The following is a 16997-nucleotide window of genomic DNA, read 5'->3' as shown; positions in this document are numbered from 1 at the left end:
TAGGAACTCCTATGAGTACTTGAACTAGTCTTGAAAAAAGATGAAAAAGGGAAACAAGTTGATATTAAGCATTATCGAGGAATGGTAGGAAGCCTACTATATTTAACAGCAAGTAGGCCAGATATTATGTTTAGTGTATGTATGTGTGCTAGATTTTAGTCAGCCCCAAAGGAATTACATCAAACAGCAGTCAAAAGAATTCTTAGGTATCTCCTAGGTACACTTGAACTAGGTTTATGGTATCCAAAGAAATCTGGATTTGAAATGATTAGTTATTCAGACGCAGACTTTGCTAGATGTAAAATAGATAGAAAAAGCACAAGTGGAACGTGTCATTTTCTAGGACATTCTCTAGTTTTATGGTCTTCAAAGAAACAAAATTCTGTAGCATTATCCACAGCAGAAGCAGAATACATTGCTGCATGAAGTTGTTGTGCTCAAACATTATATATGAAACAACAGTTAAAACATTTTCAAATACAATATCAAACTATCCCTATCAAATGTGATAACATAAGTGCTATTAATATTTCAAAAAATCTAGTATCTCACTCAAGAACAAAACAAATCGATATAAGACATCATTTCTTGAGAGATCATGTACAAAATGAAGATATAGTACTAGAATTTGTAAATACACATAATCAATTAGCAGATATTTTTACAAAACCTTTGTCAGAAGAAAGATTCATATTTATAAGAAGAGAATTGGGCATGCTTCACAGTTGTGAAGTAATCTAGAAATTGTTCTGGTTAATAGGCGACTGCCACCAGGGTACCAGGCAACTGCCTGGTTACTGTCTTTCAAAATTCCACAAAGACAGGCGCCTGCCACATTGAAGCAGGCGACTGTCTCGCGGCGAGTAGGTTTTAAAACCCACCAGGCGCCTGACCATTCATTTTTTCTCTCTGAAACCTTTCGTCTCCATCACTTTCCATACACAAATCTTGCTTAAAGCATCTTGCAACCTAATATCAAATCCTTCCTCCACACAAACACCGAGCTTAACTTAGAGTTTCTTTGATTTTCTTCTTCATCTGAACATGCCTAGATCAAAATCCGTTGGTGTTAAAGGATTTTTCTCATCCAAAAGAATAAATAACGATGAGGTGGAGAAATGGTTGGTCACTCCACGCGCTAAGCACCTTTATCGAAATCAAATTGCTTCAGCTGAACCAATATTAGATAAGGTACTCGACGTAACATTCTTCAATTCTGATTTTCCAAAAATCTTGGAACTTTTCAAGAACATTGGAAGGGATAAGTTTATCACCTACCAAGCTAAAGGCTATTATCCTAATGTTGTACGTATTTTTTACGCAAACATGGAGCGATGCGAAAATGGAATCAAAACAAATTTTCTTGGGAAAGACATCCATCTAAATCCCATATCTTTTGGAAAGATTCTTCGAATTAAGCTAGGGGATTTTGACATTCATATTATTGAGAAGCAATGGATTATGGCTCAAGGTTTTACACCACAAAAGTTTTTGCCACTGGTTATGACTGCCACTCCAATAAACTTTGGTCATCCTCCACTTTATAAGCAGCTTAGTTTGAAAGCCCTCATTTTGCACAAGCTCATTACAAACAACATTTTACCACGATTTGGTTCTCACGATCACATTTCATTTTTGGACTGTTTTGTAATGTGGTGCATTCTGAAAAGGAAGAAGAAGGATCTTCCAAGTTTGATCATACAGTGGATTATCATGAAAGTTGATGCTCCCCGTGTTGTCCTACCATATGCGGGAATGTTGAATATCGTTTTCGCTCATATTAATGTTTTAACTCCATCATTCAACTTTACTAGCAAGACGTACTATGATATCTTTTTTGACACTGTTCTAAAACGAATGGGCTATAAAAATTCTCCTCAAGGGTGGTTTCATAAAGGACATAGGAATGTTCCATCTACACCACCACCTTCTTCATCATTTATTTCCACACCTTTAGTTCAGCCTGATCCAGATACTCCATCATGGTTTGTTCCATTTTTTAACCATTATATGACATTTAGTGATGGTATGAGATCTGGTCTTGGTACTTTGCAAGAAAAGGTTACATCCATAGAAACTCACAGTTCACAAATTGATAAACGGGTTGAAAAGATTGAGCAATAGTTGGCTAACTCCTCTAAAGGAAAATCTCCTATGAGTATCAGCACTGCCACATCTAGTGAGGATGAATCTGGAGAACAAGAAGAAGGAGAAAATGACAGTGAACAAGAGGAAGGAAATAATTAATCACAAAAACAAGAAGAAGAAGATGATGAAAGTGAAAATATGGAAGCCTCTGACTGATGTGCTTTTACCTATCACTTTTATATGTTTTTTTTATGTATTCAAGTTGTATCAGCTAGGCTATCTTTGGTATTCTAAAATTAGTACTTTGACTTGCAGCATTTCTTTGTTTTCGTCTCTCTTTTTCCTTTTTGATTGATGTCCAAAGGGGGAGAAAATATTTAGAGAAGTGAGTGCAAAAATGTGATATATAATGGTTTGTAAAACCTTTTAAATACCTTTTAAATGGATGGATGAATCTTTTATGTGTATTTATGGTTTATTCATGGATTATCTTTTGGACTTACCTACATGAATTATATCATGCTTATTGATAGGGGGAGCCATGAATATTAAAATCTTATTATTTTCGCTCTCGATTTGTCATCATAAAAAAAGTGGAGATTGTTGGCCTAATAAGGCTTACAATTCTTATTTTGATGATAACAAATCAATGATATGTTTAATATGTTTCAAGTAAAATTTTTTCAGGAAAGTGACAAAGCCCAAGTGCATAAAGAAGCCTATGGATTACAAAGAATTCTTGAAGAATACAAGTATAGTTTATGGATTACAAAGAATTCTTGAAGAACACAAAGAAAAGCTTATGGATTACAAAGAGCATGAGGAAAAAATTATACTGGTGAAAAGCTCAAATAAAAGATTGAAACAACAAAGATAATGGAAGAACAAGATTAAAGATTAAAGAATTATATTTTGGGATGTTCTTAATGCAAGTACTTCAAAGGTTAAACTCAAATATAAAGTGGTTTGAAGCTCATAGAAAATCAAAAATATTTTTTTTAACATATATACTCTAAAAAGGAATTTTTTTAATAAATAAAAAGGGCTTAAGAAGGGAAGATTTTTTAAACCATTTTTTTAAACATATATACTCTAAAAAGTTTTTTTTAATAAATAAAAAGGGCTTAAGAAGGGAAGATTTTTTAAACCAAGTTTTTAAATATATTTATTTCAAAATATTTGGAAATGAATTTTAGGAATCTTTGGGAGTAATGGATGGCTTCTAAAATAATGATCATAGAGGCAATATTAAATGGTTTTTGAAATTAAGCAATTCTCAAAAGTTTCAAATCCAGAAATCTTCAAAAGTTTTCTGAAATCTTCAAAAGTTTCAGATCCAGAAATCTTCAAAATTTCAGATCCAGCAATCTTCAAAGTTTAAGATCAAGCAACCTTCAAGGTTTTTAGATCAAGCTATTTTTCAAAGGTTTTTAGATCAAGTGATTTTCAAATATTCAAATTTCTCAAAGGATCCAAAATTTTCTTGTGCTTAAACTTTATAATCTGATATTGATTTATATTTTTGAAGCAAAACTTTAAAAAAATTAGAATCTTTCATTTTCTTTGAAAAATCATTTGGTAATTCATACTAAGCGTCGAGCTTCAAATTTCTTATATTTGAATTACTTTGGAATATAAGTGAGCTGATCATTGTACTAATCTACTCTATTGTGAGAGTTCTATTTTGTACACAAATTTATTTATCATCATTCTTAAACGATTCAGAGTTGTTGAATCGTTGGATCAAACAAGGGGTTATTGTTTGGAGAGGCAGGCTCTAGCCTGATAGAAGGAGTGGTTGTAAATTGGTATTGTTCCACCAGGTAACGAAACTTACATAGTGGAATCCTTTGGTGTTTTGCCAAAGGCGATGACGTAGGTTGTGTTGAAGCCGAACCTTGTAAAAATCTTGTGTCTTTCTCTCTATTTTACTTTATATTATTTACTTGCTATTGTGGTATGATTTAAATGTTCAGGTTCCAAATTCTTAAGTGAGAACGAAACAAAGGTACATGATATTTACAAAGTACATTTTGATTAATCATTTTTGAAAACCCAAAAAGGGAGTACGTTGGTTAATCTGCGGAAATCTTGATAAAGTAAAGTGCAAACTAAGAGTTTACAGAAAAATCAACTAAAGCTCTAATATTTTTGGTTGAGTGATTGAATTATGTTGATTTCATTAATTGACTTTTGAATTTAAATTTCAGTCTTTTTAAGAGTAGTTATCGTTTATGTATCTTGTTTTCTGGGTAATTAAAGTCAATAGCTTAAAAATCATTAAAACTTAAAAAAAATCCAATTCACCCTCCCTCTTGGGAAGCTATTTCTTATTTCATATATGATCCTAATTCCACTTTGTGATAAATAATGGCTGCAACTGGCCTACCGGTCTCTGGTGCTCAGCTTTTATTTGCTAACATGTCAAACATTGCACTACATATTCGTTGATCTCCTTCTTCATACTACTCCACCAGTACGACTCCCACAAATCCTTATACATCTCTGTACTGCCGAGAAGAACTGTGTACAATGATCTGTGAGCCTCCTCTAAAATAGTCTTCCTGATATCAACATCGGCAGGAACATATAATCTAGAATGGAACCGCAAGGCTCTGTCATATGCAATACTGAATTCCTCCCCTTGACCATTCTGCACTCTAACCAACACCTCTGCTAATTCTGGATCATCTTTCTAAACAACTTTAATGCTTTCCTGCAGAGTAGATTGCATTACTAAACTACCAATACAAACTTGGAATCACTCTCAACCATCTCTATATCGAGTCTCTCCAGATCCATCATGATCGGATACTAGATCTCTATAGCCACCATCGATGGTCTCATAGACTTCCTGCACAATGCATCAGCTACCACGTTCTCCATCCCTAGGTGGTAATTGATAGTGCAATCAAAATATTTAATGAGTTCTAACCACCTTCTTTGCCTCATGTTCAGTACCTTCTAAGTGAAAAAGTACTTTAAACTCTTGTGGTCTGAAAAGATTTCACGTCGCTCACTATACACGTAATGCCCCCAAATCTTCAATGTATGTACTAATGCAGCCAATTCAATATCATGGGTAAGGTAGTTCTTTTCATACTCTTTCAGTTGTCTAGAAGCATACGCTACTACTTTACCATGTTGCATCAATACATAGCCAAGTCCCTTCAAGGACGCATCACTGTAGATAACATAACCTTCACCCTCTGATTGAATAACCAGAACTGGTGTCATGACAAGCCTCTACTTCAATTCTTGAAAACTCCGCTCACAACTGCTGTCCCACTCAAATTTGACATTCTTCCTAGTCAGTCATGTTAGAGGCCTTGATAATACTAAGAACCCCTCAACAAAACGACGGTATCACCCAGCTAGCCCCAAGAAACTTCTAATATCCTAGACATTCATTGATCTAACCCAATTCACTACCACCTCAATCTTACTATGATCTATAAAAATACCATCTCCTAAAATGACATGCCCCAAAAACACAACCTTCTCAAGCCAGAATTCACATTTACTGAACTTGGTGTACAACTTCTTTTCCCTGAGCGTTTGTAGAATCTGCCTTAAATGCATCTCATGCTCCTCATAACTCCTCAAATAGACCAGTACATCATCAATGAAAACAACAATGAACTAGTCTAAGTATTGGTGGAAGACTCTATTCATCAAGTCCATAAATACCGCACGAGCATTCGTTAAACCAAACAGCATAACAAGAAATTTGTAATGCCCATACCTGGTCTTGAAGGACCTTTTTGAGACGTCTTCCCCTTTCACTTTAACTTTCACTTGATGATAGCCTGACCTGAGGTCGAACTTAGAATACACCCGTGTACCCTAGAGCTGGTCAAACAAATCATCTATACGGGGTAGAAGATACTTGTTCTTGATTGTCACTTTATTAATCTCCCTATAATCTATGCACATCCTCATAGACACGTCCTTTTTCTTCACAAATAATACTAGAGCTCCCCATGGAGATACACTAGGTCGTATGAAGCCCTTATCAAGAAAATCTTACAACTGATTTTTCAATCCTGCTAACTCTGCTGGCGCCATTCGATAAGGTACTTTAGAAATCGGCGCTGTACTTGGAAGCAGATCAATAGAAAAATCTACCTGACGATCAGGTGGAAAACGTGGTAACTCATCTGGAAAAAAATTCATAAACTTTCTTACCACAGGCATAGTAGTGAGCTTCAATCATTCCCTGACATTTCTTTCAAAAATGCCACAAATCCCTGACAACCACTCAATAGTAGTCTCCTCGCCTGAATAGCTGAAACTAACTGAGGCAGGGATTGCACTCACAAGCCTACAAACCTAAATTCCGCTCTTCCTGGAGGTCTGAATATCACTTCTCATGCATGGCAATCTATGCGAAATATTACATCGAATCCATGCATATCCAGCACTATTAAATCAGCGGACAAGATTTTCCCCTGAATATCAACTGAACAACCCCAAAGCACCCTACTACACCTCACTGCCAACCCAGTCGGAGTAGATACCAACAGTTCAGTGTCTAACAACTATGTTTCTGCCCTGCACAATTTAATACACCCCATAGCTACGAACGAATGCATGACTCCTGAATCAAAAATTGCAATGACTTTAAAAGAAAGCAAACTAACTGTTGACCTGATTGGTCACACCCTATTTTGATAATGACAAATACTCTTAGTACTAATGGTTGCACTGAGAACTGCATGCAGGTTCACCTTGTGCGCACTTCAGGACTAAAAGACTTATCATGATGGTGTGCGGTGTTCGTGCCGATGAATGAAGAATCTTATGATGCATTTGTATTTATTATTTAGTTTCTCCATTCTGGGATGTAATTTTATTATGGACTGTACACTCATATGGCTTGTAATAATTTGCATCATGCATGATAGGTAGGTATGCTCAAATCGACCTTAGTTGGACATTAGGTACCTACACGGACCATAGAAAGACCTTAGGATTTTCCTTTCGGTCAACCGACACCGAAATTTTTCGGTGTCTTAAAATTAGACCCCAAGTGCCCCTACGACACTCACACTTTCATATATATTTGTTAGGCACTAAAATAGGGTTTGATTGTGTCAAGACGGGACCAAAATGCACACACGATGCACTTTCGGTCGACCAGCCAAGCCAGTTCATTTTGGCCTGGTTGACCGAGACATCCTGGGTCAAAGTTTGACCACCCGGTCGACCAGCAAAGGTATTTCAAAAGGCCCTGGTTGACCGAAACTCCTTTGGGTCAAAGATTGACCACTCGTTCGACCGAAACTTGTAGTTCAAAAGGCCCTGGTCGACCGAAGCTCCTTTGGGTCAAATATTGACCACTCAGTCGACCGAAACTTGTAGTTCAAAAGGCCCTGGTCGACCGAAACCCTCCTGGGTCAAGAATTGACCATCTGGTCAACCGAGACCTTTTGTACTACAACTACCTAGTCGATCGAGGGTCCTCGAGAGCTGCCCCAATGGTCTGGTTGATCGAACCATTTAGTTCAAAATCTCCTAGTCGACCGAACCGCGCTAATTTGAAAAATCGCCTATCCTAGTCGACCAACCATTTAGTTCATTTTTCTCCTGGTCGACCGAACCTAGAAAAATTGCCCTTGACACATATATATGGTCGACCGAGCCTTCAGTTCAAAATCCTCCTAGTCGATCGAACCGTTTGTGTCCTGGTCGACCGAAACCTTTCTGGTCGACCGGACCTCTCGGGTTGCCCTGATTTTTACCGCCGTTAAACATATTTTAAACAGGGTTAATTATTTTAAAATGATTTAAAACTTTCTTAATAATGCCCAATAGGTCCCCAACGGTCAAAAATACCTCCTTGCCTATATATACCCATTCATTTATCATTATTAGAGAGAATTAGTAAACTTGATTAGAGAAAAACTCTCTCAACTCTCAAAACCCTATATTAGCCAAAAACTTCTTGCAAACACTCACATACTCTTCAATCTTTATTTCTCTAAGCATTGTGAGTATTTCTATAAGGCTATAGTGTGTAATCTCTTTAGCTAATACTCTCTTTTGGTATAAAGTTTGATTGATTTTATTTGAGAGTATAGCCTAAAGTTCTTGCACGGATTTCATATGATAAATCTTGTGTGGGAAGACTTTGAGGGTTGTGGTTCTTGCATTGTTGTTGCAAGATACCTAAACCTAGATTTTGGGTGCAAAAATCGTTTTGTGAAAAGCAAATCTTTCAAACAACTCCATTGCGCTTTAGACATTGAAATATCGTATTGAGTTTGTTTGATCTATCTTGCTTAGCATATTTGAAACCCTGATCTGATTTTTTGATATTCGAATATTGTGTTTCAAATCTTGCTTAGATACACACTCTAGATCTTGATTGATTATCATACTTGATTGAGTGTTTAGCACACATTAGAGCACTGAGCATATCTACATATCATTATTGCTTACTTTATTGATTGAGCTATATTGGTGCACACATCTGCTTTTCTAGAAGCATATTACCATGTACAAATTTTATACACATTTGTTGTATTTCCAGGCATGGGCCTGAAGAGGGAGACTAGCCCTGGAATAGTCCCGGATTGGCTTAGACCCGGTTAGGAAAGCTAGGTGCGTCGTCTTGTTAAGGCGTGTAGGTTGAGGTTAGCCCTGCTAATTGACCTAGTTAAGGTTGAGGTCAGCCCTGTGTTAATTTGACCTGGCTGTAAATGGTGCCACTCCACCCTTAAGTGAGCTATTAGTGGAATCCTCTAGCTTGTGAGTCAGAGGCGGGGACGTAGGCACTGTTGGCTGAACATCGATAACATATCATGCGTGTTCACTTACATTTATACAATTTACTTACTGCACGTGTATGTTATATTGTGAATGATTAGGTTTATATTTGCATAAACAAACCCTAGGTTAAGTAATACTGTTTATCTGGTTTAACCTAGGCGATAAATTTTAAATATCCAATTCACCCCCCCCCCTCTTGGGATTGCACCAAAGTTAACACTAACCATACATGTCACCACGTCACCGGCTACCCCAGCATCACCCAGCGTCAGAGTAAATACCCTGACTGGAGCTATGTTCTTCTGCTGGCCTCCCCGTGGTGTTTGATAACCTCCCAATACGGTCTGGGAGCCGGAGCAGCATCTGGTGGTGTAGGGCAATCTTGCACCAAATGTCCCTATCTACCGTAGCGATAGCAGATGGCTCTCCCTACTCAAGACTCACCCCAGTGTCTCCTCTCACAAACCTGACAGATAGGAGGATTCTACGCTGTCTGATCCTCACGATCCCTAGTCTACTACCTCTATCCTCTACCATAGTTTCCTCTCCTCCACTAACCCGGCCTATGACCCTGCTGGTAGCTTGAAGATGTAGATCTCTTCTTATGTCCCTCCTCCTTTGCGTCCATATGCTAACCAACCTCTGCCAAGGTTGTTCTGTCGACTAACTCAGCAAAGTCTTGAATCTTCAGCACTACTACCTGCTTGAATATACCTTTCCTCAATCCTCCTTCAAACTGTCTCGCCTTTTTCACCTCATCAGGAACAATATATGGAGCGAAGCGAGAGAGCACTATAAACTGCGCCACATACTGATGGACTGACAACTATACCTGCTTCATACTTAGGAACTCATTCACTTTAGCCTCCCTGACAGTAGCTGGAAAATACCTGTCAAAGAACAACTCTTTAAACAGGTCCCATGTCATGGCTATCGACATTGTCCTCTGCTGTTCTAGAAGTCTCACAGCAGTCCACCACCTCTCAGCCTCTCCTGTCAGTTTATAGCTGGCGAAGAGGACACTATGTTCCTCCGTACACTATAAAATAGCCAAGACTTTCTTGATCTCCTGCATCCAATTCTCAGCGGCTGCAGGATCTACTCCCCCTAAAAATGCTGGAGGAGTCATCTTCGTAAACTTCTATATGGTACACTCATGGCCTGTAGATGGACCACCTTGCTCTCTAGAGCTTCTAGCGATCTTAGCCATAACCTGCTGAGCCACACTACGTAGTACTGTGTTGGAGTCAATCTCGCCTGCACCCGAGGACCCTGCTCCATAACTGCCACTTGCATGGGTACTACCTCCTCCTGGATCCATCCTAAAAAATAATAAGTGCAACTTAGGAACCCTAAACTTATAGCTATACACACCTAACATAGTTTCCATCTTAACTTCCACAACTCATTCCTAGTTCCAGTCCTATGCTCTAGGAACACAACTCGACAATAGCTTACTATGGTTTTCCTGAAATTGTCACCCCAAGAAAAACACAGAAACTATATCGGAAGTTCTATCTCTAGACCATAGAATAAAACCTTAAATCATTTTCCTATACTTTGGTTTCATTTCCTCTGTACTCTAAAGTCTACAGAACCTAGCAACCCAGGCTCTGATAACAAACTATGACAACCTGCTTATTTTACCAATTATTTTATTCTTAATAATAAAAATTGATATAATAAACTCAGCAGATCATAATCATCCTGAACCCATGGGTACTAGGGATACATCAAAGATACATTACGGAAGCCTAAGCAGCAGGAAACATAAAATTATATACATTCCATAATATCATTCAACACAATTCTAGAGTTACTATAATCATCATATACATCCCAAAATAGTCAAAAACCAATCCTAGGGTCGTCGCCCAAAATCCATTTGACCCTATCAAAACACTTACCCTTTAGAAAGGGTAGATTAACTGTAACTACCTCTGCGGAGCCTTATCTGCTCTCCTATCTGGGGCTCCTGAAATGTTCATATAATTTTGGGTGAGGCACCTCTTAGTAAGGGAAATAAACTAATACCAGTGTGTGGCAACATGAGAATTTGTGTTATACATAAAAGCATACATAAGCATATTTAGTAAAATTGTCTATATCATTTCTGGGAAATTATGTAAAATCATAGCATAGTAGAACATACTGACTTTCCATAAGCATAATTCTTCTCATATAATAGTAATACAAAAACAACCCTAGAAGCTTAGCTAGCTAGTGTCATGTTTTACCCCCACATGACTGGGCTGTGTGGCCCAAAGGCAGGACCTGACAATGGGTGGCCGACCACTGCCAAGTCAAATAAATGTCTGTAAGTACGATGGGTCTGCCAGACCTAGTCCGTACACCAGGGGCGCCAATACTTCAATAAACCACATCGATTATCCATCCTCATGCTACCCCGTACGACAGCGATAACACAATATCATGATGATTATGAACATATAGCTACAGTACCGTGCAAGTGCAAGCCTAAACCAAGCCAACCAGGTTCTAATAACATATAACATATTTTAAATTGTGATACATCACTATTCCATAGTAATAATTGTCAACTCAATATCATCATATCACATTCCATATATATAACGTGAAAATCATCGGCCCGTACGTTGGTATATCATTTAGCATTTTCCCTAAAAATAGTAATTCATAATAAACTCTACTCATGCCACACAAAATGGGTGTTACGTATATTCAGAACATATTGTCATTTACAACCATATTTTCCAACATAATGCGTATATATATATATTCTCCTGAAATCAAATGCTATAATATTATACATATATTTTCATAAAACAACTAGCTTAGTTTATCTCTTTACCTGCTTCCTGAAAAACCCCTAAGATAAACAGTCCTACTCCCGCAGGGTTCCCCATTCAACACCCTAAAAATGATATTCACTAGAACTAAACTTTAGTATTTCTTTTTTTTTTTTTATAACACTTCCTATAACTATGGTAAAGCCAAATTCCAAATAAAAAGTCTTACCTTGAATTTGGGATGAATTTCAAGCTCGTCCCACCGACGATCCACTGCAGCAGATATGCAAAGAACTTCCCGATGAGTGTCGTGGTGGCCTTGGATCATCAATCCGATGAGGAACGGACCCAGAAATTAAGAGAGAAGGGGTGGAAACCAAAAAGGGAAAGAAGGAAGGGTTTGGTTTGTCGAATTTTAGCCTAAAAACGAAAAAATTGGCCTATTTATACATTGGTCTTCGTCGACGAGTCACGTCACCTCGTCGACGAGATCTAGAAGGCAGTTCGTTGATGAACTCTCCCCTTGTCGATGAAATTCATAATTTCAAAACATCCTTTCGGTATTATCTCGTCGATGAGCCTTTCATGTTCTCTCGTCAACGAATCCCCTGTGTTCGTCGATGAGGCCCTATTTCATTTTCCTTCTTTCTTTATTATTTAAATATTATAATTCCTCTAGGTCACTACATATTAGTAAGCTTTCCAACAAGTTCTATTAATTTTATTATGCTTTATTTATTTACTCTCTAGCATTCTATATGTATTTCGTATGCATATGTCGTTTGATATTGACATTTTCACCGACCCTCACGTCAAAAAAGTTGTGAATAGGAACTTATGTGCTTGACTTAAGAGTTACCAGCATAACACGCACAAACATTTTAAGAATATGGGATATAAAGATGAACAACACCCATTCGATAAGATCTCCCATGAAGAATGGGAGCTAGTGTGTTGAAATTTTCATGATCCTCACTAACAGGTGATGTGTTTGAACTAGTACTACTTTTTGATATTGATGTGGATTTTTATCTCATTAAATCTTTTATGTAGGAAATATGTTGAATAAATTCTGAGAACCGAAGCAAATTAGATGCGACGCATTGTGGTGAGTCAAGGTTATTTGTGCATCATAGAAGGGTAATTTCTATGAAATATCATAGTATTACATTACAAATGTTATGTTTACATATACAAAGTTGTTAATATAAGGTCTGATATGATAATATAGTGTGATCCAATCACTAGAAAACCAACGAGTAGGTCTAGTCTTTATCAAAGAATACATCAAAGGAATTCGGGGGAGTGGTTCCAGGGTGCTCAAAGCAAACAAGTTTGTATATTATAGCATTTAGTTTATTTTTGAATTCAACAAGCTATAATTGCATTGTTATTTAATCATTTTCTAAATTTTTATGAATGAAAATAGGAGAGGATGGTCTAGATAAGGGATTTAGACGTTCCTGAGGGTAGTCAGCGACCCACAGATAATGAGATAAGCAATCAAGTTCTCAGGCATCGACCAGGGGGTTACATGAAAGGTCTTGGGGGGTGAATACATAGCCCCAACATCAACATTGATAGATCATGCTGCATATCATGCTCAGATTGAGGAAGTGCATTGAGAGGCCGTAAATCAAGTGTCCTCTATAGCACAATAGCTGCAGGAGGTTGTCCAGTGGAATGGGGACAGGGAGTAGCAACTTGATCCTATGATGCACTAGAAAGCAGAGATTGATGGAAATGCTCTGCCGACGTCGAGGAGTTGGTGCGGGTGGCTCCTCCTTTGCATAGTATGCATGTAAGTGTCTGTATCTGTATGAACATAATTGTGGTTAGGTGCATGAGAACATAACTGTGATGATTTTTTTAAAGATAATTCATGTTTTGCACATTAACCTTCTCCTCAAGATTGCCTTAGCATTAACCTATAGGTTAGGTTAGCTAGCTAGGGATGAATACAAATGGACTTTGTTAGCTCTGGCATGTCCAACTCACTGTCATGGACATGTCGGACCTTGTTGGCATAACAAGGCTTACAAATCTTATTTTCATGATAAAAAATCAAGGAAATTGAACATGTATTGGTTAAAGAGATAATTTTTTCAGGATTAGATATTCAAAATGCTCACAAGCCTTCTCAAAGGAGAAAGCTTACACTTAAAGTCAATCAAATGAATGCTTCCGGATATTGAAGCATTGGAAAGCAATGGAAATGTTAGATTGGTTTCAAAGAAAGACAGAAGTCAAAATGAACCTCAAGAAATGGAAAAAAGATGAAGACTTAGTGCTTAAAGTGTCTATGTTTAAGAAGTCATATGTAAGTACTTCATTGAATATTAATATAGATATATGAAGCTCTTTAGGATACAATATAGACTTAGAGACCAATTTTTGAAAACCCCGAAAAATGATTTTTAAAGTCACATTTGAGTTTTTCAAAAATCAAGGGTTCAAAGTTTTGAAAATATAAAAGTTGTGTAAAATTAATTGTCCAGCCGACTGTCTAGAAAGCCCAGTCGACTGACAATTAATTCATTTAATTTCTAGACAAACAGAATGGATCTAGTCGAGTGACCTAGTCGACTGACCCCATACAGAATAGGACCAGTTGAGTGACCCAGCCAATGGACCCTATATAGAACATGACCAATCGAGTGACCCAGCTGACTGACCCCATACAAAATAGGCCCTGTCGACTGACCTGCGGAGAATTTAAATTTTAAACAGTAATGGGAAAATTCTAAATTTTTTTTTTTCAAAACTAAACGTTATAAAAACTTGGGGGACACTCCAAGTTACGTGGGAAACAAGGAATCACTTTCTAAAACTCTATAAATATTCCTTAAATCTAAGGAATTCAATACACCAAACATTACAATCAGCATTCAAGCATTGAAATTCCAAACTCTTCTAAAGCTCTCTCTTGCTCAAACTTTTGCTGAAGAATACTAGTGATATTCTACTTATCAAACGCCTATGGTTCTTAATTTTCTACTGAGTTTCTTAAATTCTTGAAAGAACCTCCGGTGATATTCATTCTTGAGCTTCATATTGTCTATTTGATATTTGATTTGAAGTATATTAGTGCTCTAACTTGTACTAATCAGCTCTGTTGTGAGAGTGTCTTTGTACACCAATATTTGTTTCTTATTTTTTAATTCTTTGATGGTTCAAGGTTGTTTGGATCATTGGGCCAAGCATGGGGTATCGCTTGGAGAGGGGGCTCTACTCTTAAGGAGGTTTGTAAGGGTTTGTTCCCCCCGAAAAGGAATGGTATAATGGAATCCTTAGGTGGTGTTGGACTAAGGCAAGGACGTAAGCTGAGTGTAAGCCGAATCTTGTAAAAATCTTAGTCTCACTCTCTACCCTTTCTCTTTAAATTTATGCATATATAAATTGTGTGGTGTGTATTTGAGTGCAGGAAGCTAAATGCTGAAATTTAAAAGACTTTTAATTTAGAAGAGTACTTTGATTAATCTTTTGTGGAAACCTTAGTTAAAAGGAAGCAAACAAAATTTTAAACAGGGCTTTAATCAAAATCAATATCGGGCTATCATTCAAACTCTACTTTGAGTTTTTACAAACGCTGAATATTGCAAAGTGTTGCAGCTTATACATTTATAGTTTGATTGGTTGATTAATGGATTGTTTGGCTGATTGATTAATTAATTACTTGGTTCATTTTCATTAAATTATGTTGATATTGAATTTTGGGTTGATTAAATTTAGAATTAAAATTAAACAACTCTTGTGTGTTTGCTAAATTTACTAAAAATTGTGATTTTGTAAAAAGATTGAAAAGAAACTTTTAAAAACCCAATTCACCTCCCCTCTTGGGACTGCACCTTAGTTTTCAATTGGTATCAAAGCAGTGTTATAACAAAGCTTAAAAAGAAGTTATATAAAGATCTAGATGGCACACGTAGGAGTAGCTCCCTTTGGAGAGGGTCAATCCTCAACCAAACCACCAATATTTTGTGGACTTAACTATACATTTTGGAAATAACGAATGAGAATTTATCTTCAAACCATGGACTGGAAAGCTTGGAAGGTTTTCACACATGGTGACTTAATTCCTACAAAACTAGTAGATGGAAAAGAAGTTCCTAAGGAAGAAAAAGACATAACCGCATATGACCATAAAAAGTTAAAAGTCAACTCTAGTGCTATAAATGCCTTATATTGTGCTCTTGATATAAATGAGTTTAATAAGGTCATGGCTTGTAAAACGGCAAAGGAAATATGGGATAAACTTGAAGTAACCTATGAAGGTACCGTTGATGTTAGAGACAATAGAATTGATATGTTGACTAGCGAAAACGAAGCCTTTAGGATGAATCTAGATGAATCCATCACAAACATCTAGCTGTACAAGGTTTACGCATATCATAAACTCCTTAAATGCTTTAGGGAAAAATTACTCCACTTATGAGATGATACGTAAAATCCTTAGAGGTCTTCCGCCCATTTGGGAACCAAAAGTCACAGCTATAATGGAAGGAAGAAATCTTAAAAACACCTTACTAGATGAACTCATAGGATCACTTCTTACTTATGAGATGGCTATGAAAGAAAGGAACCATGAAAAAAAAAAGAAATCTATAACTCTTAAAGCATCTAAAGAAAGCTCAAGTGAAGAAGATGATGACACAAGTGAATTAGATGATGAAGAACTTGCATTTATCACTAAAGGACTTGAAAATTTATGTAAAAGAAACAAGAAGTTCACTAGAAAGTTTAGAGGTGCAAAAAGTAACAAAGGAGAAACAAGTAAAAAGGAAAACAAGAATAAAAATGATCCTCCTACTTGTTATCATTGTAAAAAGGTTGGACATATTAAGCCTGATTTTCCACAGCTCAAGAAAGAAAAGAGGAAGAAGAGGACCGCAATGAAAGCTACATGGGACGATACAAACTCAAGTGAGTCAGAGAATGAATCAAGCGAACAAGAGATGGCCAACATGTGGTTCATGGCACACAATGCTGAGGTAAATTCTTATTATAGTTCTTTGGAAGAATCTAGTGGAGAATCTAGTAATAGTTCATGTGAAAGTGTGCCTTCTTATAAAGAAATTCAAGTTGAAATATTCAATCTACACAATAGGTTCATCAAAGTATCGAAGAGAAACATAGTCTTAAAAGAACAAAATAAAAATCTAAAGACACAATTAGAAAATTCTAAATTTGTTGAAAAATAAAAGGATTCTCATATTGATGATCTAATGAAGAAAATAAAAAATATGTCTCAATAAGTAGTAAAACTACAAGTGAATGATGATAGCAAGAAAGATCTAGAGATAAGTCATCTCAAAAACAAAATTGAATATAAAGAAAAGATCATTTACAACTTTACTATAGGAA

Source organism: Malania oleifera, chromosome 9 (genome assembly GCF_029873635.1).
Source record: "Malania oleifera isolate guangnan ecotype guangnan chromosome 9, ASM2987363v1, whole genome shotgun sequence".
Classification (NCBI taxonomy): Eukaryota; Viridiplantae; Streptophyta; class Magnoliopsida; order Santalales; family Ximeniaceae; genus Malania; species Malania oleifera.
This window is presented reverse-complemented; position numbering follows the sequence as displayed.